Genomic DNA, 27,993 nt, shown 5'->3' with positions numbered 1-27,993 from the left:
AGCTGTCTGCAGCCTGCTTCTAAAAACACAGCCGCACGCCAAACCAGAAGCGCAGAAAGAAGAGACGAATAGACCCAGGGACTCAGTTCTGCCTTCGCACTTTGAGGTGTTTGACTTTGTTCATAATGGGCTTTCAGCAGCAGATGCAGTTAGTGCAAACACTCTAGTGGCTTTAAGTGCAAGAGCAGGACATTGTCAGCTCTGGTCGCAGCACTGGTGGCAGCAATACAAACTGTGTGAGTGGGAACAGCAAGTGGGGAGCTGTGCATGGCTGACAATTCACCTGGACCTGCTACTTTTTTGTCCATATCGTATCTCCAGGATTGTTGTAAGTCTATTTACTGCTGCAATTACCATCCTGCTTTGCTACTCTAGGTCTGCTAATTTTTCTCACACCCTAATTCCCTAGAGGAAATGCTAGTTTATTCTGCTAATCTTCAAAGGTCTCTAGTTACTTCTGCCCTACCTGTCCTTCTATCAGTTTGCAGCTAGGTTGGCTCCTTCCTTTGGTCCTTAGGTGGTTCTGTTGTTGATTTAAATCCTCCTCCCTGCCCCAAGTTCCTTTCTGCCATCTTTCTTGTGTGAGATAAAAATAATTCTGAAAGTTTTAAGCCTGTCTGCACCTCAGCATTGCCTCAAAAGCCACTTTGGCTTAAAGCAGCAGCTGCCATGAGAAACCAGCTGGTGCATTGCCACCAAACCTGTTGACTAGGAATTAAGAGCACGGACAATTTGTGTTAATGTGTCGCGTTAATCTTGTTACCCAGACCTTTCCACTACTGCTTGTTATTACCTTCTCTCCTGTTATAATTTCTCTGAAAACTGAGGCAAATTCTCAGTGTCTGGATTAAAGTCCACTGTGCAGTGGAATGAGACTTGGCCAACAGACGGCATGGCATGCAAAGAAGGGAAGGGATCTTTATGTTTAGGGCTGTTAGTGGAAAGTTGTGGACTCTAGCATTGAAAAACTTAACCATTTTTAGCTGTCACATCCTAGCACTCTCCAGGTGATGGGATGGTAGCCTTTGTCCTACCAGGTATCACGGAATTTTGAAGACGGATATACTAACATATTAGTATGTTTGTAGCCTAGCCATGTGGAGGTGGTGTTTGTTGTTTGCCTCACAGCTTGATCCTCCACAGCCTCTCTGCTCTAGAGGTTGCCTGAAAACAAAAGGCAGCTTATTCAATTTTTCCATATAAGAAGCTCTTCTTTGAAGAGATGCAAAGAGGTTTTCACAGCTGTTCAAAAAGCAATTCCAGGACACTTAATATCCCTTCCTTCTAAATTATCTCTGGGTTGCAGAAGGGCTAGAGTATTTGTACAAGATTATGGTGTGTTGCATCTGCCTGGGAAATATGATTTTGTAGGTTCCTTGTGAGCTGTACTTTGAAATACCAAAGACTTCACACTTGCTTCTCTTATTGTTCTTACATCCTCATCTTGCTATTTCATGATCTTCCCCCTAGCTACCACACACACACCGCCCACTGTTCTCAAACTGGTCTTTATTCATAGAGGCAGAGAATGAGCTGCATGAGATCACTCCTGTGATGCTTTGGTGCTGTGTCAGTGTCAGGCTGAGGGGATGAAGAGCTCGGTGGATGGTCTGCAATAATCCTCTCCTGCAGGCCTCAACCTCATGTACCAGATGCATGTGGGCTGTGGACCTGCAGGGCACAGATCAAGCCCTGCATGCCAGTCTGAGGCAGGGGAATTTGTGACAGTGAGTGTTCCTGAAGTGCAGCCAGCGAGAGCAACCACCCCCTTTCTCAAAGGCATGAATGGCCACACTGAGAGTTTCTCCTCACCACTGCTGCCTAGCTGCTCACCCTGGCTATAAGCAGGGCCTATCAGAAACGATCACATTATGTACCAGGTGGAGGCACCTGACATGGTGCCCCTCACACTGTCCCCTGCTCTCCTCTGCCTCTTCTGTTAAGCTCATCTCAAGCAGTTGGGAAGTTTGATAGTCAGGAGGAACCAGGAGACCTGAGGTGAAGAAGAGCTGTGCAAATGTCAGCTCCCTGGAGCTGAGGAAAGCTGAGGCTTTGAGGAAACTGTGAGGTTTGTGCTTTCATAAGGGTGAGGTCATGAGATGTCCTCACAAAGACCACCAAGGGAAGAGCTGGGGTAGGTAATGGGTGATCTTAAGAAGTTTTGTACTGTGGTGCTGTTTGATGGAGGAATAATTCTCAACTTTGTTGACAAACACACAGATCCTTCTCATTACCAACGCCCTGCAGATTGCCCACCCAAGCTGGTGTGCACGGTTATGTCTATTGAGGCAAACGTTTCTTTGGGCAGTAGTCAGATGGGAAGGGGAGAATCCACATTTCTGCCAGTCAATAACACAGTCCCAATATAAAGATATCCCCAGCTCTGTGCAACAGCCTGAACTTCTTGTAGTCTGCTTCTTATTCCCTGCTTTTTTGGAGATTTTCAATGCCATCTTTATAGATCTCCATTTTCCATATATAAAGCAGCAATAATTATTTATTCTTTCCTTCCTTCTTTACAAAGATCAACCTGTTAAAGTTTTAGTTGCTGGGGTGCAGTACTACAGTCATAAATACCAGAAACCAGGTAGACACAGATCAATCATATGTGTTTGGGTTAATAGGAATTTTACTTTGCCTTTCAGCTATTGATGATACCATTGACTACAGGTGCATTAGTAACCCTTTGAAAATCTCACTGGTCTCCATGATACCATATTTTATCCCATTCTTTTGCCACCATCTCAGAAGCTGAGTAGTGGCTAAAGAAAGGAAGACAAAAAAGAGCTGGGTTTCATTGGGAATCCAAGTTTAGAGCCTCTGAGAAGCTTTAGAGACAGCATAGCATCTACCCTTGCTAGAAAGATCCCTTTTTCCTGCCCAGAACTAACCTTCCCCTCTATAAAATGTCAGCATCTCCCTCAGCAGCAGCCATCCAGTCTACTTTTTCAGGCTCTAGAACAGGCACCAGGCAGCAACAAGTTGGCTATCTTTCCTGCCAATACTAATGTTTCAAATATTTGTGCTGTTCTTCATGTAGGTTTAATTTCACTCATTGTGGTAACGTTGTTGCTAATGAAATAACAAGCTGCATGACTCAGAAACCTCCTCTGCAAGGACCTTGAAAAACTGTAAAAATATGCAATTTCTGCATGTGTGAGAGAGTTTTCTTTTCTAACAAAAGGTGTAAAGTGCAGCATCTTGTTAATGCAAGTAACTTGACTCATGAGAGCCATCTCACTAATGTGAAGGGGACAGCTCAGGGAAGTACACTTGTTCCTATTTTACTTGTTCTGTTTCACACGGTTCAGGAGTTGTTATTGTCTAGCTCTTCAGAATTACATGCTTTAAACTGAAGATCTAGCAGAGCTCTTAGCTGTGCAATTCCCTGTTCAATCTACATTTGGTATAATTTTACTGGGGACTTGCTAGAAGTCTAGCTTGCAGAAGATTCAAAGACAACTCATAAGCTACTGCGCACCAAACCCATGGGCAAAGGTGTAAAGGTGTGCTGTGACCCTCCTTCCCTTCTTTGCCCTCCACGCCTACCTCTTATTATAAAACTTTAGTTTGAGTTCAGTTTGTGACAGCTGATAAATTTCACTCTGGATATTCAGTGATTGTTGCCAAGAGACAACTGTCATGTGATAATTCCAACATCTGCAGAACTGGCCCATTAGATATTTCATTGATAAATAATGCTGCTGGCTATCAAGGTCCAGATAGCCTTTAAATGAAGAGTGTCCGCAACAGAATGACTGGAATCTGAAAACTGAAAGACATGTTCATTTGTTTTGAGAAGTGTTTGAAAATACAATTCAGCATGTGCTAAATTAATGATCACAGGCATGGATCAGATGGTTGGTACAGGAAAAAGAATCCACGCGCCATGTGCCTGTTTCTGCTGTGATGTGTTGGTAATTAGTTTAAATATATCTGTTACATCTGTTGATTTGCGGTTCTACTTTTGAGCAAGAGTCCAATCTGCATCATTATTTAAAAAATAATTTAGCTCCATACTGCAGCAAGATTTATTATAATAGTGTAAATAAACCAAAGTTAAGATTTCCCAAGTCCCAAGACTGTAACGACATAAATGAATAGGGATGGATAACTCCTTTTAACACACACATGAAATATTATTTAAACTGGCAACCTGCTGAGTTTCTTCATTATATCATAAGCAACCTTTAAGATTACGTAACAGCTGTAAATATAGCACTGAAGCAATTCATAGCTAAGAGAAGATTGACAGAATTGAATTAAGTCTTTCTTAATTATTCAGCTATCAAACTCAGAGAGGCTTTTTTGATCCAACAGCAGCAGACTTCTGCCCTCCAGTGTAATTCTCACTTGTGCTGAGTACCTAGTAAAACTGAAGTATGGTTTGAAAAAAGGTAAATGTATCTCCTTGTCCATGATAAACATAATTTATTACTCTTTGCCATATCTGATTGCCTTTTTTTTTTTTTTTTTTTTTTTCATAAACAGTGAGCTAAGCACTGTGTTGGAGCCCAGCTGTCCATAGAGACCTTAGATCTGCAGCATCATCCCTATAGCACCTGGTATTTAATCACACACAGGTGCTTTCCTGAGCTGGGAATAGCTTAGTATGTCCATACCCAAATGAGCTTCACCTTTTTGGCCAGATCAGCTCTGAAGATGTTCTAGTAGAACTGTGTTTCTGCAGCGCTAAACAGGCTCACAGGCTCAGGCTAATGTCAGACTGGTTTTAGTTAAATCCTTCTGGCCCTAATGCAGGATAGGGTTTTTCCGCCCTCTTTCTTCTCTGTGCTTCTCACATACTATTAGAGCCACATCAAAACCAAAAAGCTTGGTAAGGAGTCTAACCAGGACCATACCAAGCCATGGTTCTGTGACCTGACTGTCAGGGATTTGCAGGTTGAGGTATGAAGTGTTGGATTTGATGTTTAAACCCCCAATGTATTGAAACCCACTATCTAAGAGGAGTGTCTTCCCCTGCATGCCCTCCTGCCAGGGTGAAATCCTCAGGGATGCAGATATGAGCTCCTGTGGAAAGAGTCAAAGAGGACACTGCCCTCCCTCGGGGACTGGCTGGTGTCAAAATCCATTCTCCAGGTGTGTCTCCAATAGTCCAAATATTTTGCCTTATAACAGCAAATTATGCCTCTCCTTTTTCCTCAGATAGTCAAAATTTGTGGAGTATTCATTAGCAGGATCATTTAAGTGGAATGACACTGGAGCACAAGCTTAACACCTTAAATGGAACTGGATGATACATTTTATGCCTGACATTATGTTAGTGAGCTGTAGGATATATTTTAAAAGTATAGCAAAATTCTGGCTTTCAGAATTCTGGTAGTTCAGGATTTAATCTGTAAAATCAAAATAGATTCAAAACGCTTCATTTTCAAAACTGAAGAACTATATTGATTCATACAGTAGTAAAGTCAAGATTTTTCCATATTCAAAAACATATTCAGAACACAGGGCAGTAGTGAGACAGATATGTTTAAGAATAATCTTTCGGTTGTTATATCCCTGAGGACTGCTGCAGAATTGGTCTCATGCAAATGAGTGGAAATGGCATCTTTCCTGAAATAGATTGTCATAAAAAAAATACTTGTTTTGAAAAATCCATTTTCTTGGAGGGGGATGGCTAGAAGTGGAGCAAAACCAGTTTCACCTTAAACCTTTGTAAACAGCTATACTCTAAGAAAAAAGTCTAAATATTAAACCAAATCTACAGAGTGTGTGAGCATGGGTGAGTAATTATTTTGGTTTTTTACCTCCACAATAATAGACTAGACATTTCAGTAAGCATGCTCAAAAGTTTTACTTCTAAAACTATTGACAGTTTTATATGTGTTTGATACTAGAGGGATTCATATTTCTATTAATGTTTCAGGAGCCAAAACTACTTATTTTCCCAGTATTTATTGGATAAGCTTGTCTTGTCTGGCTTAAATAAAATATTTTCCTCCAATGTTTAAGAATGTAGATGAGGGGCAGGACCGTTTTTTTTTGTGTGTGTGTGTGTGGATAGAAAGAAACTTTCATCTGACTTTTATAAATCTAGGACAAAAATAGCAAGCAATCCAACTCGCCACAATCTCAACTGCATACTATTTAGATTATCAGATTGACAGAAGAATAAACGACATTCTGGCTGATGGATTTCTCTCTCCTATAGATTTGAGTAATTTAGAAAAATTCTCAGGGTGCAGTTCTTTTGTATGGAATTCATGTAATTTTCAAAATGTCATGGTGTGGGGGTACCCTCTTTGGTGGGGAGATGTATCACTACCTCGTTAGTTAGGAATGGGTCTAGAATATTTTGACCCTTGGCAAAACTGCGTTGTCATTTCTTGGTGTATCAAAGATAGATCTAACTGCATTATTCTCTCAGTTAAGGCATCACAGCTTCCCACTGCTTCACGGAAGCAGAAACAATCTACCTAAAATATTCTCCTCTGCCAAAGTTTTAATTTTGTTTCAATGTAAATAATGCATGTGCGCAGGCACTAGTGCTGCTGTCATTAACTGGGAATAAAGCTGGAGCTTTCAGCTCTGGAAGTACAAGCCCAGACCATTTGAGCAAAACCAGCAATTCTGTCACGTACTCTTAAATAACAGGCTGCTGTAGTCACTGTTACTCACCATAGAGAGGGCAAATCTGCATGCATTAAACACTGTTTATAATATTGATCATGGAGGTGCTAGCAGACAATGTAGAGCCCTCATTTGATCAGTTTTAAAGGGTAACAATCAAGCATGGCATGAAGACAGGTTGCATGTAGCTTTGCTTGCAAGCACATCTACCTCACTGTTGATTTCTCTGGCTGTGCTAGAGTTATTAACTATCATAGCTGTGCTATTCAAAACCAAACAGGCTAGAAGTAGCAACTGCAAATGAAATAATTAAAGTCATCTCTGTTTTGCTGAATGTTAAGAGGCTAATTGTTCTACATACACTTACCGAAAGCCTGAGTCTTTTTTGTGTGTGAAGTAGTGAAAGCTTAATTAAATGCTGCAATGTGCTTCAAATGATCCAGACACTACGTGCTGTGGTGGGAAAAGCAAAAAAAAAGTTTTTTTCTCAAGTCTCAAAGTGATGAAATCTCAATTTCAAGGGATGGCTGTCTTGAAATGCCTGAGAAATTACCCAGTCCATTGATATTCTGTCAGAGCCTTCCACTGCTGAAGATACAGAGGTAAAACAAATAAATCCCTTCGCTAAGGAGCAAGCCGACGTCAATACTGTACACAATGTTTGCAAGGTCAACTCCATGCTCTTTACAGGCAGGTCTGTTTATAACTGCTGTGTTCAAAACCAAAGCCTGCTGTCGATAAAGCCCATGTGCTGACAGCAGTTACTATCACACCAAAACCAAAATAACAAATTGCAGGAAGCATTCCTCAAAGGAAGACCTGTATTCTTCAGGGTTAACTTCAGAGAAGAGGAAAGTGACGTCAGCATGGAGGCAAACATTAAAACACATGCTGGAGAAGCTTTGAAGATCACTTGGGCTCTGGGAGGGGAAGAGTCCAGAAGTCACACTGCTTTTTCCATCGCTCTTCTCTTTCCAAACAATCCCTGTTGCTCTACTTGTCATTCATGTTTTCTGTACCTTTCATTGTATTCTTCCATGACTAAATTGGAAGAATCCCTTACCAAAACTTTTTAGGATCTCTCTACCTGGTTCTTCCCTTTCCAAGCTACATGAAGGGGGCAAAATTGATTTGCTGCCCAAGGATCAGTGGATCCCCCTGTCATGTTCTGGATAACTATATCTTACCCACAGAGACACATTCACTCTGTGAATATACAGATTAAACCACAGGTTTAACTGATCAAACACTCACTACCTTCCCTGTCACTCTGCTGGAGGCTGAATGATGTTCCCACCCTCAGAGGTGTCTGTTCCAAGGGAAGGGGACACAGCAACAAGGTTTAGGGTCCCCAGTGACTCAAGAAGGCAGCCGATCCTTATGCTAGGACACCAATATGCAGGTTATGCAAATAAACCTTAAGCCCTAAACCCTCCTGAGCACATTTTCAAATCAAGGAGAGAATAAATGATTCAGGCAGAGAGCAGATGTTTAGGCTGTGGCTGCTTAGTTTGAAAGAACGATGTTTTCCTTCGTTGATGTCGATAAGGTTGAATTATTTTGTTCTTTTATTTGAGAGAAAATAAAAGCTGTTTTGAAATGCTACCCCTGACTTGTGGTGGCACCCACCGGTCTGCTGAGGAGTAGTCACGGCCAGTCAACTGCAACACATGAACTGCGTAGGGCAAAATGGGCAAAACTATCAACCTCTGCAGTATGGAAGAATTCAGTGAATACCTTGCCAGTCTTCTAGTCTCATTAAATTAAACTAAATTAAATCAAATCACCTCTGAGGTCTAGATGATAGAAATGTGCACAACAGAGATCTGTCTATGCTTTAAATTCTGCTTGAAGTGCGGATAAGAGGAGTGTGTCTTTGCAGCTCAGTTTCATTGATGTGTGAGCTAGTATTCATGTCAGGTTTTCTTTTAAGGATACTTGAATGACTCTATTTTTAGATTTTACTGTGATCTTACTTCATCAGATATTGCATGCATAATGCATCATCAGCAACAAAAATTTTAATCATAGCATAAATCAGCCAAAAGATGCTACCAGAAATCAAAGTCCAAATTGCTTTGCTTGGAGACTTGAGTAAATGGATTCTGCTTTTTAATTCTGAAATTCAGAGGCTTTATGGGGGATGCTCCCCAGATGTGTAGCTGATTGGGAAATGTGTATTGCAAGGCTCCTCAGGTGCAAGTCCCAAAACGTGAAACATCGTATTTCAATCTGAAAGCAGCTTTTACCTTTACAGTTTTTGCTTAAAAGAAATTGAGACCAAAATATGGGTCTCTCATTTAAATAATTCAGGTAAAAGTACAGGTCCTGATTGATGGCTGAAAATCACTTACTGATCATTCACAAATTCCAAACCAAGGAAGAAAATCCTGCAAAGTAATTTCAGTGCAGTCCCCCATGACCCAGCAAGTAAATCCTTCGCAGGCACAGGAGGCTCAAATACTTCCAGTTTCATTTCCAGCAGCAAAGAGTAATTACCTGGGGCTGTGTCCTGTTATTAATGTGTTAAGGAAATGGAATTAAAATCAGACACCTTATGGAACAGCAAAGAGCACTGAAAGGGAATTAACAGACCTGTCTTTCAGCTGGGAAGGCTTTTTATTCATTGCTGGTTTCGTTATAGGCAATCCATTTAATCTAGCTTGACACCTTTAAAAAGTAGGTCAAGTATGTTATTTGTGGGGGGGCAGATTTTGGGGGGAGGGTGTATTCCTTTTCTTTGCAGGTTATATGGATGTGACAGCACCAGCCATTTCAGCTAGACAAGGCTTGACTGCTTGGGCAAGCAGATGTCTGCTGCTTGCTTCACCCTCTCTGGGCAGCAGAGGCAGGACCAGCTCATGTCACACTCCATACAGAGACACTCTGGGCTTGAAAGAAAGCACTCAGGGGTTAGGGGAGCTCCTGCTGCCTAAAGAGCCACTCTGGGTTGGATGGACGAACCAGATCTAGACAGCAGGTCAAGGTCAGCAGCTGGACCTCTCCATCTTAAGGAGACAAATCTCGAGTGAAAGTTTCATTTAATCTGAGGGCCATAACTATGACAGCAGAAATATTTTTTCCTGATCTCAGTGACTCTTTTTCACGTGGTGTTTTATCCTTTACAGGGAAAAGCGTTCTCCTCCACAACCTCTGCAATCTGGAAGAGCCTTTTGTATTCCTCTGGTTCATAGTACCATCACATTTTATCTTCAAGTTATCTCTCTCCTTTGATTAGGCCTTTTATTTCTCTTTCCCTGGGTTATTCATCTCTGTTTCCTTGAGCTGCTGAATATTCATTATTAGTCCCTACAGTCAAATAAAGATCTCCAGAGCATGATAAAAATCTCCTTGGGTGTGTTTTGGTTAGATTAGCGCCAAAGACCTAAACGGAACTGGGAGATGCAATACCTCCCATTTGTTCATAAAAAAAAAAAAAAAAACCACCACAAACTAGAGAGGGAACATTTATCCTTTCATAAGGGAAAGGAGGGAAAGAAAGAATTGGAGAGTGAGAGGGAAGGAGGGAGGAGGAAGAAAACAGCCATGGAGCTAGCAAGAAGGGGAGAGCAGACTACTTCAAATCCAGCCATCATGATGTGACACCACTGTGTTTGCTGAGGGTATTGTGTCACTACTTGGTAGTGATGTCACAACACACAAATTTTCAAAGCAGCAAGAGTAAAAAATTCAGTAAAAAATTCAAATTAGTCAGTCAGTCAAGCATACCTGCCAGAAACAAGCAGAGGAGTAATAGTGCTTCAGACAGCCCAGCCATTAATGTGAGAGGAGATTATATGTGCCTGAGCAAAGCATCAATGTGTTATTTCCCTAAAGGCATGATTTAGTTCCTTGGGGATCCCAGCCCCACCAGGGCATGAACCTGTAGCAAGCGAGGGAAGGCTGTGTGCAGCCTGCTACCCTGCCTGCTTTGAGCCCTGTACCAGGAGGCTGGTTTCTCCAGGCTGGGTACAGAGGCAGCAGGGAGAGCAGCATTCCCAGATGGCAGTTCAGAGCATCTGGAAGTCCCACCCTCACCATTAACTGCTTGATTCATCCTTGATAAATTCCCCATCTGATATTGTAGCTTATTAGCTTAATAAATATGTCAGGAAAACATGTCAATTTGGAAAACCAAACCCATCCCTTTTTTTTCTTAATAAAACAATCTGCATGATAGAGGGATTTGAACAGTTTTGCATTTGTCAGGTAAATGCTCTGTTTGGCTGCAGTAATTGCTCCTAATATTCTCATATAGTAGGATTTCAGTTTGACCTTTGCATACTTTCCACTCAGTGAAATACCACTCCATCACTGTTGCTGGGACGTGAACCTAGGAACCACGATCCTAGATATACATTACATCCAGAGATATAATGAGTACTTAAAAGCATGAACAGGGGAGAATGAAAGTCTGCAGCCTTTCTAGGAAGGTAGAAGGGTATATTCCTGACTGGGATACAGCTGGACCAAAGATCCCACAAGTGCTGGGTTAAACCAAACTTGATCTTTCTCTCCACTCTCTATTACTAGTGCTTACATCATTGCAACCTTCTGATGTCATTGCTCAGGCCCTTCCCTCAGTACAGGCCATTTATCCCAGCACGGATCTGTGCAGTCAGCCAGTGTGTTACATATGCTACAGTTATGTTAAATTCACCATGAGGGTTTGCAAACAGTTTCTTACATTTGTATACACAAAGTCCCATGGTGAACCTCTGCACTTACAAATGTAGACATGCATCATTTGCATACTGAGAGGCAACGATGGGTTGTATCCCCATGATCATCCGTCTCTGTACATACCCAAAGTGATTCCCTTCACTTCAAAGCTGCCTGTAATGCTTTAAAAAAAAAAAAAATGAGGCTCAGGACACATTGTCAGTCTAAAAAAACCAACAGTGTGTTATAAAAGTCATATTAATTGCAAAGCAGTGCCTTATGGATGATGATCTGTCTGTATGACATTTCATTTGCTGCCTTAGGGAGTTTGCAGAAACAATATATTTTAATGAGTCACTGTAATGACTTAAAATCAAGCAGAAAAAGATACTTTCTGTAAAAGGCTACTTTTAATTGGGAACATGAGATATTCAGGAAATAACAAATATCTGTTGCTCATGTAATGATTTTTTACAAACCTAATGTAAAACTTTTCCTCGATAACTGCTGTGTTAAAGGAAAATATAAACCTTGGCCCAAGTTAATAACTCTTATCCTTATATTTCAAATTACAAAGGGAATAATTTTTACTCAGATTCTTTACCATGTATGCTTAGAATCTTTCTTTCAAAACAAACAAAATTTAAATTACTAAATGTCCAGAACAAGTCTCCCTAAAAACTGACAGTGCCCATGGGCTGGTACTGCTTGGCTTAAGCATCTTTCCTTCATTTCACCATTGGTTATACTGTGTCTGGTGTCAATATGGAGCTCATGACAGAATGAATGTAAATAATTTAATGAAGTTATTATAATTATTTTTTTTTTGCCTGTGTGGTATTATTTCTTCAAGGTAAGCATACGTACTGCTGAGCTTTCAAAAGACTGTAAAAAGAAGTCAAGTGGGCAGGAAAAGATGTGCAAAAAAAGAGCAACATAATGGACCATAAGAAGGACTGAGAAAGAAATGAAAGGGTATAACCATCTGCCTTACCAGGAGATAACTCAGTAATCAATTATTAGGACCAGAGGACATGCTTTTTACATCAGGGACCTTCTCCAGGCTCAGGTAACAGAGAGAATAAGCAGGAAGAGGCTTTCCCAAAGAAAAAGATGCGAAAATGCCATGCTATGAGGCACCATTTTGGATGTGACTGTGTGTCTCCAAATCTTCTGTAGCAAGCCTAATGAAAGAAGCCTCTTAAAGGAAATAGAAGTTAAATGCATAAACCTGCATGATACAAAAATCCATTATGACTATCCTACTACTTGTTTATAGACTTTCATCTGTAATTTTGCTGGCCAAAACTGGAGGTGCCCAGAGCTAGACATCTAGCCAGTCTGTAAGGAAACAAACCAACAGAATTTCACAAAACGGATGCTTTTTTCTCTTTCTGTACTGGACAAGGCATCACTATTTGGTGAAATTAAAACCAACTTGGAAAAAATCCTTTTTTTTTTTTTTTCAATTTTCATTATGAACATTTTTAACAGATCAATTAAGACAACATACACCACAGAAAGAAGCAAGGAAAGCACTTGAGTTAATTGTGTACAAAGTGGCGGGGAAGGAGAACAGGAGTCAGGATTCCTTCCTAAAATTATCAGGAAATCATTTTGCACTCTGAAGCACTTACCAGTGTTTCTCAATTGATTTCAATGAACTTTTTTTAATGAAAAACTGAATCAGTTTGGTCTTTATTTCCAAATAATCCATGTTAAATTTAAACTAGTAAAGCAAAAGATAATGGAGTCAAAAGAAAAAACTGAGATGTGCCAGGAGAATGAAACATTACATGAAGTATCTCTTTGATTCTTTTTAAGACATAATTAAACCCAAGACATTTTTTGAATCTATGCATTAATAGTCACAAGAAAGAGACCACTATACAAAGTATTGGAAGTGTTACAGAAGCAAATAATAAAAGGACAAAATACACTAGTCCTGAAACTTATGAAGTGGAATTGCTCACAGCCATCAAATCTCTGAATGAGTTCTAATTAACTTCATTTTTCAGCCTCATGATGATAAATAAAGGATATTTTGAACTATTTTACATAACCAGTTATAAAGGAATGTATTGTGGAAATGTAATGTATGGGAAGTGCTTAAGTATTGCTATAAATAAAAACCAAGAAGGAACCAGGAAAGGCACAGCTCCCCCCAAACACTTTGGTCAGGGAAGGATGGTTCTGTCAATTTGTCTGACCTTGCTGCACACAGATGGACCTGGTGAATATCTTTTTATTCATGGCAAATATCCAAATACGCAGCACTCAGTTGCTGGTGTTTCAGAAGGTGGCACTGTGAGGCTGAATCAGATCTTCCCTGGGGGGCTGAGGAAAACAGAGTAGTCTGCAACTCTAACAAGATTTACAGATCTTCTGAACCATAAAATATATGCATCATGTCTGCCATGAAGAAGGTCAAGAAGGTATGGAAAATTCTACAGAAGGCATAGAAACTCAAGCTTTAGTGACTTCTCATCATTAAAAGCCATGTAATCACTAATCTATTAGCTGTGTCTAGAAGTGCAAGTCCCAACATTCCAAGCATGCTCCAGTTTAGATAATTAAAGACTGCACAGCTACAACCCCTCTCCTGGTTAAGTGGACATCATCTGTGCGCCACCCTTTTCTTGGCCTCCTTTAGTACACTTGCTTTCCAGGTTTCCTTTTCTGTTTGCATCTCTTTGTTTTGAATTTCTTTCCCCATACATGTGTTAGCTTGAGTCTTTTTCCATGCTGAGTTTCATTTTGTTATTTTCAGCTCAGCTCTGAATGAGTTAGATGATGCTCATGCTGTAGAGCATTGCCAATCTTGTCATACCATCTGTTTCAAAAATTAGAAAAGAAGTTGAATCCCTTAATGGGATGAAATAACTGTACTTTGCTCTGGGAGTTTTCTTCATGGGTTATGTTTTTTACTCACTTGTTGATCGTTCCATCCTTTATGGCCCAGTAATTTAAATACCATTATGTTCTCTGCCATTATGGCTCCCTGAAATCCTTAATTTTGCCTGACTGCTGACACTCTATACAATTCAATTTATTTTGCACTTCCAAACACAAAAGCCTTTACAGATTTTGTAAAAACTCAAGCACTAATGAAGAACAGCATGCTTTATGAGATGATGAGTAGATGGCTCTTCTACTGATATTTAAAGCCATAAAGATTTTCATGTTATTGCCTAAAACAATAAAAGGAAATAATCTTAGCACTCCTCTTTAAAAATGCTTGTGATTTTTACTTAAACTGAACTTTATTCAGGTTCCCTTGTGCATCCAGTTGTTCCTGCCTGAAGTAAATTAGATTTGGAGGATTTCTGACAATTCAGTGATCATGTGCACATCTACTCCCACAGCAAACAAATGGAAAGCAAGCTGAAAAAGCTCCAAGAGAGAACGAGGGGCACAGGAGCATAATTAAAATGTGACTATGGGAACAGGTAAGAATTGTTTCTCCTGTGTGTACGTCTGAGCATGAACTTGTTGCGTATCAGTTACACTCCATCCTCTTGCTCATCCCAGCAAACTGTCAGTAAAGGTGAGCTCACAGGTCTGCCGCAACCAGACACGATCAGGAAATTTTTTTTATTTTTTTTTGCTAAGGCAGTAAGCATGTATAATACAATTGAAAAATATATTTTCTAGTTATACAGTCCTATGTATGTATGGGAGTGGAGGTTTTTTGGAAAAAATCATTCATTCATTTCAACATTTTATAATGACTGATTTGGACCTGTTTTCTCTAGGGGATGGTATTTCCCTCACCTGAGGGAGAGCAAGAGACAGAGCAGAGCTGATAGAACCCTTCATGGCACGGGCCTTCCAGCGAAAGGGACACCAGGAAATTTTCAAGTCCATAAATAAACAGAAAAACCCACTATTTTTTTTTAATCTGAGACTGAGGAAGAGTACAGCAGTGGCAAGGGGATTCAAGAGGAGCTGAAGACTTCAACAGTTGTAGGAAGTTCATGTAGCAGCTGTTGCCAGATTTCTTTGTTTCAAGCCCAGCTGCAAGCTGCTATTTATGCGCAGTATCACAGCTCTTGTAGTCCTCACTCTCTCCTAACTAGGTTTATCTTTAGGACTTCAAGCTTTGTTTCTTCAATCGACTTTTTTCTTCTGCTGGACTTGCTGGCGCTGTTCTGGGAAAATGGAAGATGGCTGTCGTTTCAGTGTAGAAACATGTAGTAGAACAGAAAGGGAAAATAGGTAGATGCGAGTGAGTAGTAGGAGTCTGTGTGTTCTCTTGAGCACGTACACTGTCTGCAGTTATCTGCCCCACAAAACACTCACAGTGGGCACTGCCTTAGCCCGCTGCCTGTGGACAGCCATGAATTTCGCTATTCCCTGGAGTTTGGCACAGAAGAAAAGTCATTCTTCCATTCTCCCTCTTTGCTTCATGCAAACAAAACAAAGATTACAGCTGAAGTCACAGGCATAGATCCACTTTAAAAGAGTCAAGCGAACTTACAGAAGTAAAACTAGCAAGCTCTTATGGCATCATCTTCCTTTGGAAATCACTGTTCTTGTATTTGTTTCAAATGATAAGATGGGGGAAAAAAAGGATTAGAAAATAATTGTGACTATTAGAAAGGATTAGACAGCTGCTTTAATTCAAGAAACAGTTTTTCAGATTGGATCATATTTAATAAATGTTCATTCTTCCTTCAGCTGATCTCATCTCCTAAGCCCTTAAGTCTTCTCTTCTTTCATAGGAAAACTTCTTGTTTCTGTGGGAGTTTTGATTGCATAAGGACCGCACATGTTCACAGGATTCGAGTTACTTTTAATTTTTTATATTCCTCTTTGATATTAATTATTTATATGCACTGTTTAGAAACTTTCAAGTCTGGTGTTACTAATTTAATGCCTCTTTTCTTCCCCGGATCCTTTTGATAGTGCAGTGTTATGCAGCTCCATTCAATGAATAATGAAGCTACATTTTTTCATTCTAATTAGCCATCACATTTTTTAATAGCCTACAAAATAAAAATGACAAAGTGATTTATTTTTCTGAGACAATGACCAAAAGTTTGGTACATATAGTCTACACTGTTTATCTTTAAAGCATAAATCAGCCTGTGGCATTTTATTATGTTATCTGTACAAGGCTGTATTGTGATGGATAACAGAAAGAATTTTGAATTCCTGCAGTGTCACATGTTTTGGTAACAGAATAAAATTATGATGATACCATAGATTTCATGCTAACTACAAGCATGTATTTATGTTTTCCCCACGGCAGGCTCTGTACTGACAGAAAATATTTTTATCCTGTTCTTTAAATGAAAATCAGCATAGAATTCAGAACTCTTTAAGAAATCTGTTGCTGCTAGGATTTTCTCAGAAAAATAATGTTATTATGAGGATCTAGTCAGCCAGCAGGTTGATTACTTTAAGCATCAGGTCCTCAAAGTTCTGAGCTCATGTTTCTTTGTGAAAGAGACAAGACATGCATGAATTACTTTTCTTCTGAATCTGCGTATTTTGGATTATTTATAGATACTGCCTCATCATTAGGCTTTTTTTTAAAATTTGGTCCAAGATGGCTAACTTATTTGCAAGTGTGCCAGAGCAGTAAACTGCCTGGAAATACCTATTTATGCCAGTCAGTCTGCAATGATACCTGTTAACCTTTGCTGCTAAAAGAGAACTAGTTCTTGACAAAATTATGCAAATACAGACAATAGCTACAAGAGATTCTCACCTAGTATCCACAAAATTTTAAAATTTTCTTGGTTATTTATATTTGTAGATGCCTGAATTACCATGGATCCATGTTGGATTTTTTTTTTACTCTTTAGATGCTAACAGATTTTAATGTTCCCTAACAAAGGCTCCTATTTATTGAGGTTTTAGTCCTCTAATGTCTGTTGAGGAAATGTCCAGCCCAAAAGAAGAATCCATTTTCATACCAAAATAATAACATTCAAGGGGGGAAAAAACATATAAAAATAATGTGGGGTAACATCCTCAGGATGTCTGAATTATGTAAAAATACAGTTCCATACAAGGCTGGCACCCATGTAACTTTTTTGGTGGTAGCAGTTCAAATTTAAGAGATTCCTATTCCTGCTAAACCTACCTCCTTGTTAAAGCACATAAACGTGGGTTCTGACCTCCCAATAGAGGAGCTGACCCAGTTGCCCAATCCAATGTTTCATTGAAGATGCTGTACTGGTTTGGGCCGATAGAAAAGTTACCGTCCATATGGTGCTGTTTTGAATTTGTGACCGAAACAGTGTTGATAACAGAGGGTTGTTTTGGTAATTGCTGAGCAGTGCTTATGCAGCATCAAGACTTTTTCTGCTTCTCACACCACTGGGGGTTGGCGAGAACTTGGGAGGGGACACAACTGGGACAGCTGACCCCAACTGACCCAAGGGGCATCCCACACCATATGACATCATGATCAGCATATAAAGCTGGGGAGAGGGAGAAGGAAGGGGGAGGGGGGGATGTTTGAAGTGATGGCACTTGCCCTCCCAAGTCATGGTTACACAGCTCATGAGGCTTCTCACTTTCACTCTTCTTACTTTCTTCCCCATCGCACTGGTGGAGAGAAGGTGAACACGTGTGGGACTGAGTGGATAGGTGTAACCTCAGGGTTGCAAATGGCAACTCTTTACAGGCCTTGTGCAGACAGATTGACCCTGCAGCCACCAGAGATGGGAGAATATTTACACTTTCACAGAATTGTTATCGCAAAATACTATGTTACTTGTCTCAAATTCTCACTACATTCATCAGGGGGGCAGGGAGCCGGGAGGAGAGGAACTCCAGAACGATCACGTTGCAGAAAGCAATCCCATCGAGAGGTGGTGCTGTATGTTCATTTTAGAGTTAAGTTTTACCTGATGCTCGCTGCTGGTTAGGAAGGAGGGGTGGGAAGCAAGTGCTATCCTTCTATAACACGGCTGTTAACAATCAAACCATTGACTTCTTTACAATACATTTTGCCCTACTGCTGCCCACAGAATTTATATCCACTCTCACAGAGAGATTTGTGCAGTATAAAGTGTGAATCACCTAATTTCCACTTGTACTTCACATCAGCTGTGGTTATAAATTCAAGGTGACCTCTGAACCCTTATTTTCCACTGAAGTATTCTACAGCTTTAATAGCAGAGGGTTTTGTGATGCAAAAATTGAACCTCTGTAACTAAAATGATATTTCATAAGCATCTTGGCTCAGTTAATCATTACAAGTAGCTGTTCTACAAAACTTACAGATAGAAGGTTGCTTTTCAGGGACTTAAGTCACTGTATTGGACATGAAACTGGAAGTTATTCTTAAAACACAGTGGTTATGACATTTGGCCAACAAAATACAAAACCTTGTTTGAACCAACATCTTGAGCATGATACTGAGCAGTCGATTTGCTTGTCTTGTTTTGCTGAAGCCACGCTTGTACAACTGACAAAAGCTTTAACTAGTCTGGAAAGATCAAGAACTAGGAGCTACAGGCTGGTCAGCCTCACCTCAATCCCTCAGACAGTGATGGAGCCAATAATCCAAACCACCTCTACACGTATGAAGGATGAGGTGACTGGGAATAGTCAGCATAGATTCATGAAAAGGAAATCCTGACCAACCTGATAGCTTCCTAAAACAGAATGACTAGCTTGGTGGACAAGGTGAAAGCAGTGACTGTTTTTTATCATGACTCAGCAATGCTTTTGACATCATCTCTGTATCGACAAACTGATGAAATATTGACTAGATAATGAACAGCCATGTGGAAGGAAAACTGGCTGAACTGCTGGGCTCAAATGTTTGTCAGCAGCAGCATGAAGTCCAGCTGGAGGCAAGTTGCCAAGGGTGTATCCTAAGGGCCAACACTGTTTAACAACTTCATTGATGACCTGGATGATGGGACAGACAGCACCCTCAGCAAGTACACAGATGATATGAAACTGAAGGAGTGGCTGATACATTAGATATGTGTGCTGCTATTCAGAGGGTTTTCGTTAGGCTGCAAAAACGGGCTGACAGGAATCTCAAGAAGAAAATAAAATGGAAAGTCCTACGCCTGGGAAGAAATAACCCCATACACCAGTACAGGCTGGGGGGCAACAAGCTGCAAAACAGCTTGGCAGGAAAGGCCCTGGAGATCCTGGTGAACACCAAGTTGACCATGACCCAGAATGAGCCCTCATGGCAAAGAAAGCCAACAGCCTCCTCCGCTGCTTTACAAAAAGGGTTTCTGTGGTTGATTGAGGGAGGTAATCCTCACACTCTACTTGCCCCCCATGAGACACATCTGAAGACACAGGTCCAGCTCTCATCTCTCCAGTCAAGAGGGACACTGCGAAAGGTCACAAAGCTGATTAAGGGACTGGAGCATGTCATATGAGGAGAGGTTGAGAGGGCTGGGACTATTCATTCTGGAGCAGAAAAGGCCCAGGGGCACATTATCAATGTGTATAAATACTTGACAGATGGAGGAAGGGCAGAGGCAGATTCTGCTCAGTGCTGTCCAGCAACAATATGAGAAGCAATGGACACAAACTGAAATTACAGGAATTTTTATATTTAAACGTAAGAAAACCTTTTCACTGTGAGGATGGTCAAACTGTGGAATAGGTTTCACAGAGAGATTGTGGAGTCTCTATCTGTGGAAATACTCAAAACCTGAATGGACACAGTCCTGAGCAATGTGCTTGAGCTGACCCTGCTTTGAGGAAGAAGGTTGGATTAGACGATCTCGAGATGTCTCGATCAATTCTGTGATTTTGTGATCATTTTCTATCAGTGTATATATATTTTTTTTCATTTCTCTGCATGTCTGTACCAGTTAGGATCTATCCCAGTAACCCACTCTCTATGGACTCTCCTTTACTACAAAATACTGCAGATCATGATGATGTCAGCTACAAAACAACAGTTTCTGGTGTGTAACATCAAAGTTATTTCACCTTTTTCTCAACAATAAGATATGAATTTCCCAGACAAAAATTATATGAGTACTTAAGATAAATACACTCCCATTGAAACTGTTTTACTAGTTGTTTGGGTTTTTTTATGAAAGACTCACCACTGGAACTCACATTTGTTTCTCTTCTTCTTTTCAGAGGTTATTATAGTCAGAAACAGCATATGTAATATTTGCTTTCCTGTTTCACATCAGATGTTTCAGCCTTCCTGGCTGATGCTCTTGACATCTAGACATGACAGATTACTGAGCAATGTATTTTCTTTTTTAGCTATTACCACCTGTGGTGGTCTGACCTTGACTTGCTGTCAGACCCTCACCCAGCTGCACTGTTACTGCCCCTTCTCAGCAAGACAGGGGGAGAAAGTAGGATGGAAAAGCTCATGGGTCAAGATGAAGACAGAAAGATCATTCAACAGGTACCACACTGCAGGCAAAGCAGGCTCTAACGGAGGAAAATTAATGTATTGCCAATTGTTCAGGTAGTGACAAAGACAAATATTAAAACACTTTCCTAGCACCCTCCCTAAATTCCTGTTCCCAGCTGCCCCCTCAGCTCCCGGCCCCTCTCCCCCCGCGGGCCGGGCTGTGCCGGTGTGGGCCGTGCCTGCCAGCCCGTGTGAGCCCCTCAGCCCCGCTCCCGCCTCCTGCCCCGTCTCCCTGCGCCAGCGCGGGCCCTGCCCCGGGCTGCAGCCCTTCAGGGACCCCCTGCTCCCGCCGGGGCTCGCCAGGGCCGCAGCTCCTGCAGGAAAGAGCCCCCAGCTGCGGCCTGGGGCCCTCCCCGGGCTGCGGGCTGGGGCTCTGCCCCGGCGGGGGCTCGCCAGGGCTGCAGGGGAGCCCTGCTCCGGGCCTGCGGCACCTCCTGCCCTCCTCCTGCTGCGGCCTGGGGCTGCCTCTGCTGCTGCTCCCCCCTCGGCTGCCTCCTCCTCTGCCTGGGCCGCCTCTGGCCCTTGCCCAAACCTGTTTCCCCCTCCCCGGCGCCCCCGGCTCGGCTGAGGGGCTCAGCTGAGCCCTGCGGGGGGCTGCTGGGGCCGGCCCCCTCCCCCTTTCCCCCCCGAGGCTGCCCCCCAGCCCCACTGCCTGGGCACAGGCACCCAATGTAGTACCACATGTACTTCCCCCCTTTTCTCTGCACAAATGCAAATATAGTCTAAATCATTGAGATCGTTCAACATTTAGGTCAGAGCCCAAGAGTTTAAAAAACCTGAATTTCCACTGACTGCCCCTGGCAGGAGGATTTACAATGCATGGCGCTTGCAAAAAGGAAAATAAGAAACAAGATGCTTTCTTCATTCCATTTCTTCATCAGATACTGAGAAATAAGTTAAACTTGCCAACAGCATATGAAGTTAAGTGGAATGGACTGCAAATCATCTACAGAAAGAAGCTGACTTAACATCTAGCTAATTCGGTTTCATAGGAATTATTTTCAGTTGAGATTAGTCTCCAAAGAACGTGCATGCAACATTTTTCTTTTGTACCTACTCTAAGATCAGCGTCCACTCAGGACACGTATTGATGTGATTATGATTTCATTAGTATACTATTTCAAAAAGTACTTTAATTGGTTTATTAAAGTATTCCACTGGGGGCAAAGCGAAGCCGCATGCATTGCAGGGTGTAATTTGTGCTCCAAAATGTATTACCTGCTGTTTGTAATTTGCTTAGTTTCACGATACATGCCGTTTCTGGAAAAGTGGGTTGTTTTGCTTTATTAAGCCTGTTTGAGCTGCCACAATTAATATGTGAATTCTTCTAGGTATCAAGATAAATGTTCAGGGCCAAATTCTAGGAAGCAAAATTCCTATTCCTTGGGTTGTGTGGTGGGCTGACCTTGGGTGGCTGCCAGCTGCTCCCCCAGCTGCTCCCTCACTCCCCTGGCCTCTGGAGGGGAACTGAATTCAGTCTGCAAAAGGAACACAGCCATTCAGAAAATCAGAATTCATCTGCAGAAAAGGAGCAGTGGACCTCCAGGAACTAAAACTTTATGTGAAATATGAAACTAGGAATAATGCAATGCGAAATTACACTGTAGTGAAAAGCAGGCTGTGCACCAAGTGCTGTGGTTTTAGACACTGTAGACTCATGGTATTTTATTTGTGTGGCAAAGCCCTGACTACTGGATTATAGAAATAAATTTTCACATAAGAAGCTAAGGCTCTGATTGCCATGAATAAAAAGCTTGAAATAAGACACAAGGGTAACCGTAAGTCTCAAGCATCTGAAGGAAAAAAGAAAAATCTAATTCTTGTTATTAAATCTATTATCTTCTTATTCTTGCTTTAACCTTATAATAGTTAAGCCAGTCTCATGGTTTGGGGGAAGCAGGAAGAGAAGCAGAGTGGATTAATAAATTTTTAGTGCTTGGATGGCTGATACTATGAGTGATATAACAGCCCAAGATAGGAGATGGGAGGATGGACAGTTTGCAACATTATCAGACCATCTTGCTCCAGTACTAGTGCTTTGTATCACTGGAAGTAAATATTCTTTGTAGAGGATGTAACAATTATTGATCGCACTTCGAATATGGGGATCAGGAGAACAGATAATGTGTCTTGCCCCTAAGCACATAGCAGGGTAAGGGCAGAGTCCAAGCCCTGAGTCTCTGTTCACAGAGAATGCATTCCTTTATGACAAGAGTAGTTTATACAAATTGTATTTTTCAGCCAGCCAACAAGTTTGACAGGAAAGGTAAATTTGCAACAAAATGTTCTGATGTAAGCTTTATTTCCTGCAGATACATTTCTTAATCAGAACTGGAGAATGTGTAAAAATGTTGATGCAGTCTGGCTGTGTAAGATACAACATAAAGTAATGAAGGAGCTAGGCATCAGTGTCTCAGCATATCCCTAGAGATCCTGAAATTAATAGCTATATTTATAACTGAATTACATTCTGAATCTTAACAATGGCAAGGGACATTGTGTATGAACTGAACCATACTGTTATTCTGGTGAGATACTGTCTTGCTAAAGGAAGAACAGAAATGGGTCAGCCCTAGCAAAGGCAGAATCTATGTCAGGGAGAGGGCTAGTGTTACCCCTTACTAATTTTTGAAATTTCAAGTTTTCTTCCTTGTGGGCAAAACATAAGGGATTCATTCTGTGAAACAAACCTTCGAAGACCAGGCATCCTTCCTTGCTTTTTGTCTCGCAGTAATAAATGTGCCTTACAGCTTGCAGGCACAGCCTCTTGTCTGTCCCCGCCTGCACTTCCCTTACTCCCATCAAATGGCAGTCCCTGAAGGGTCGAAGAAGTACGGCGGAGAATGGTATTGCAGACTCCCTGGTGCCTGAAACCTGCTGATGGAGATAAAGAGACTTTTGCAGGATCAGTAGAAGTGGGTGATAAAAGAATGGTACCAATGTTCCCTTCACCCTTTATGTTCCTCTCACCCCAGCTTCATCTTACTTGGGTTCCTTCCCTCCAGAGACAGACGTTACTTGATTAAGGCAATCTTCTGCAGTGCTAGAACACTTCACGTAACACTGAACTGTGAGTTCATGTATTACAAATAAGGAATCGTGTACCGCTTATCAGCTATATTCAAATATTCCATGCACTTCAGCAGATGTAAAATGGTCTGTACAAATTTCTTTTATAAACATACAGTTCTGTAATACAGGATTTTTTAGCACATCCCTCACTACGCTGAATCAGCTTGAACCTTAAGAGGACTTCATACATTAGGGGAAAAGCTGTGTAATTGGTGGCCTTTCTGAGCTATTCATCGTTTTGAATTCAAAGTCACAATATAGCAGTGTGGGTGACATTGGTTACTGGTCTCAATTCTTTCTTCACCAGGCTCACCACATAGAAAACTGACCTTCACATCAACTAAATGGTATGAGTGTTCAGCTGAGATTTTAATTCCTTAGGGGACTCTCCTGATCTTTTCAGTGTTCTTCCTCAGCAAGGCATGGGATGGGAATGTAAGTAGGTTACCTTTCCAGACAGCCATCATGGCTGGGGACACAGCTGGGAGGAGACGCTGGGGCTAAAACGACATTGAGAGAGCGGCACTGAGAAATTATTCCTAGTTCTGAAGTTCTCCACCAACCTTTACCTCGTTTCTTGTCCCCTACCTTGTCCCTGCCATAACTTCACCCAGCTACCATTTAGTTAATGACAATACAGTCATCTATTCTCACAGTTAAAGAAACCACCTTTTCAAGCTATTTTGATCAGAAATTCTATCTGTTGAACGTTTCAAAGACAAGGAGAGTTCTGGGCAAATATTCTTCAAGCTCAAGTTGGACATGCAATCACATAAATCCATTCCTAATGAATGCTATGGGAGAATAAACGCAACTTCGTATGAAGAAAACATAAAAACCTACCATTTGCACGTGCTTTGGAGAGCTGTTTTGAAACTCCATAACACAAACCTGAGAGGCTGATGGAGTCCTTCAGTTTCTCAGTCTTCTTTAAAAAGTAAAATTAAGGATGAAGTCAAGATAATTGTCAAACAACACTTGTATATTTCTCCATTTCATCTTGCTTCAAATACAGGTTACTGCCTCTCATTACCCTGGCTTGTAAGCAAAGTTTCTTCTTGTCACTATACAGAGTTCCTGGAAAAAACTGTACCTTTATTTATTTTTATTCCTCCTTTCACTTTAAGAAGTCTAGCCTTATGCAAGAAAGCAAAAAGATAATCTGTTGCAAGCCAAGTGGAAAGGTATAATTTTATAGACCAGTTCTCTCTGGAATGGGATGGATGAGGTAGGAAGCAGTAAGTCTCTCGTTCAGGTACAGCACCATAGCTGGGAGGGAAGAGAGGTTTATGCAAGTCTGTTCCTCTAAAAAGGTCAAATAAGGAGGCAAACTTTTTCTTTCAAGATGGCTTTGATTATGTGACAGCAATGCTTTCTACCTACCCTTTGAAAGAGTGTATAAGAATACAGGGAATATTGAAGTATCTTCTGAGCCAGTAAGAAGTAGATGCAACATGAAAGTGAATAAATAATCACATCAGAATTTTGTAATCAATTACAAACATCTGTCTAAAGGTAGTAGGAGATGTGGGATGGGTTAATCTTTTGCGTTTTATACAATGTTAAAAAAATATATACCTAGCTTGCCTTTAATCTTGCCAATAAAAATTTTATTCTTAGTACAATAAAAATGTGTTTCACACAGTTGCCTTGCACTTGACAATCAGATATACAAGTACCAGTTTTAAACTAAGGACTGTTGTCTCTACAGTTTTTGTGAATAAAAAGAAAGCAGCACTGAGGCCATAGAAGGATGATGCCTGAGACCACAGCCCACTTGTGTGGCATCAGAACACGTTTAGATTACCTGACAGAAGTCAGATCAGACATTAAAAACAATGAATCCTTTGGACACTATCCAAAATGAGCTCCTGCATTTGGAGATAATTTTATTGCCAGTGTAAATCACACTGAAGATGGCTTAAGCTATAAATGCTATGTTAATAAATCTGATGGGTTATAGACATCAACTATAAGCAGTAACAACCAACCACTTGATCCTACACCTGTAGAGGCTAAACCTGGACTGATTTATTTACAAGTGTATCTATAATTGCAAGACATCTGAAGATGGTCAGAAAATGACTGAAATGGGTCTGAACTAGATCATGGCATAGTATTTTTGGTTATAGCCATGGGTTTCTCTCCAGTACACATGTTGACAGTTATGTTTTGTTTTAATAAAAGTTTTTTAAAAACACATGTAAGCTCTCTTGCTTCAGAAACTTTGAAGTAGAAACAAGTTCAAGTATTGCAAAATACAGTTTTTATACTTCAAAAACAACAACTTGTTGTTATTCCTGAAAATAATGTAATTTCTTTTGCAGGCTATTAAAAAAAAATAAAGCAAATATCTCTTTCATGTTTGCTTTAGAAGGACATATATAAAGCCATCAGAACATAGAAGCAATTGGAATTTAGAAATGCTTGTCTAATCTCAGTAATTACCTATTCAGCAGAGACAGGATAGGTTATAAAGGACTATAGATATTTTTCTATTTAACACTTTAAAGTTTCCTCAGATGTGCTAAACACAGTATAAATGTCATATCTGTTCTGCTGTCAAAATTATACCAAGATAAAGCACAGAATATGATCAAGCAACAGATATTTTCTGCGTAGCAGTCACAGCAGATGAACAACTCTGAGCTAAATTTTGTTCATTCACATGTATACAGCCTTGCTTTCTTCAGTGAAATTCTGTAAGGCAAGGTGACGTCAGAAATTAACCCTGTCAGTGATCTCATGAATAGCATTTCTTGAAGTGGTTTTAAAAGTCAGCAATATCAAAAAGCTGCATTTTAACACTGCGTTCTTTTTAAATGTTCTGTGTGTTTGGGGTTTTTTTTTCAGTCAGATTATCTACTATTTAAATACATGTTCGCTCTTTTATTTTCTCATAGGGCATCCTGATTAGCTTGGAAGTCATATGAATTTGGGAATCCTATCTACTTATCTACTAGCAGATAAGGGTCAGGGGATTAAGAAGTACATGGCAGGGCACAGCACTTGGCTGTGCAAGTTCTAGATCACTTTGGGCAAAATTAATAAATTCCAGTGCCTAAAGAAAAAGAATATGAATGATAGACAGCATCAGGCTCCTTTACTGACAGCAGTAACCCAGCTTTGGAAATGTTAGCCTTACTGGCTGCCACCTTTTCAATCAGTTTTGGCCCTAATTTTGTCTTCAGGGTGACACCTCATGTGAACCCTTAATGAAGGACATACGACTCACAGAATCAGGCTGTCAGCACGCAGGGCCAACTGGCATGCTTGAAAACAAATCTTAAACTAATTTCAGATTTTGATAGTCACGTATGTCATGTCAGGGCATGGCCTCTTCCCAGGCTGCTGAATCTAACAAACTAGATAAAGCAACACTTTTATCACAATTTTATATTTATGAACTTGGCATATTGGCATAACTAGACAGTGCTCTCCCAGGAAACACTCTGGGGGTAGCACAGGCCAGCCCTCGTTCCCAGCAGTTTGGGAGAGGCAAACTTATCTGGGGAAAGGAAGGGGAGGGGAGGATGCTAAAGTTGGCAAATACTCTCAATATAAGTCTTTGGTGATGGCAGCTTTTATTCAGCTTTTCAGCTCTGCAGGCAAAATTCAGCTTGGTAGCATGTGGCAATGTGGGTGGCAAATGGGTAACAGGAAAGCTGGCAGGAGATGACTGAAGAAAAACATGAGAAATACATGCAGGGGCTGGGAAGGCCAAGGGGCTGCATGACAAGCAGGTGAATTTGAGTGGGCATTTGGTGAGGGATACTGAGTGATGCCCACATGGCTCTGGAAGAGTCTTGAGAGAGAGAAGGGCACAGGGTCTTTGCCTCCACCTACCCTTTTCCTCTCTCACCATCTCCCATCCTTCTGCTTTAGTTCCCCTGAACTACAGGACTCCCCACCTCTCCCATAACGCACAAAACTTATCTTGCCCTTAGCAACTATTTATTTTTGCATTTTTTCCAGGAAAGAAGCAACATCCACTCCTCTCCCTACATGTTGCTGCAGAGGGATTAAGAAAGGAAAAGTTGGACTTTAGACCAAGGAGACAGGACTGGAGTGGGAAACAACTGGAGATATTGGAAGGGAGCGGGTAGGTATTGGCAGTGACTGTTTCTGCAAGGGGCCATTTCATGTAGCAGTAGCAATTGCCCTTCTAAGACAAATACTCCAGAAACCCCAAGTTTTCTGCATTGCAAACTCTATATCCCAAACCTTAATCTTTCTGTGATTCAGTTCAAATGAGGTAAAAGTATCTTATTTACTCATCTCAAAAAAGTGCT

At 40.9% G+C, this 27,993-nt stretch overlaps 1 long non-coding RNA gene across 1 annotated transcript; it reads left to right on the top strand.

Moving 5' to 3' along the window:
- LOC130147017 (uncharacterized) lies at positions 1–27,917 on the top strand. The gene is made up of 4 exons (XR_008821070.1): positions 1–328; positions 14,622–14,705; positions 20,473–20,620; positions 27,677–27,917. It is a non-coding gene; the product is annotated as an uncharacterized LOC130147017 (long non-coding RNA).
- The last annotated feature ends 76 nt before the right edge of the window (positions 27,918–27,993 follow it).

The sequence above is a fragment of the Falco biarmicus genome, chromosome 3 (assembly GCF_023638135.1).
Source record: "Falco biarmicus isolate bFalBia1 chromosome 3, bFalBia1.pri, whole genome shotgun sequence".
NCBI lineage: Eukaryota > Metazoa > Chordata > Aves > Falconiformes > Falconidae > Falco > Falco biarmicus.
Note: the sequence above shows the minus strand (reverse complement) of the source record. Positions and strands in the feature narration are given on the sequence as shown.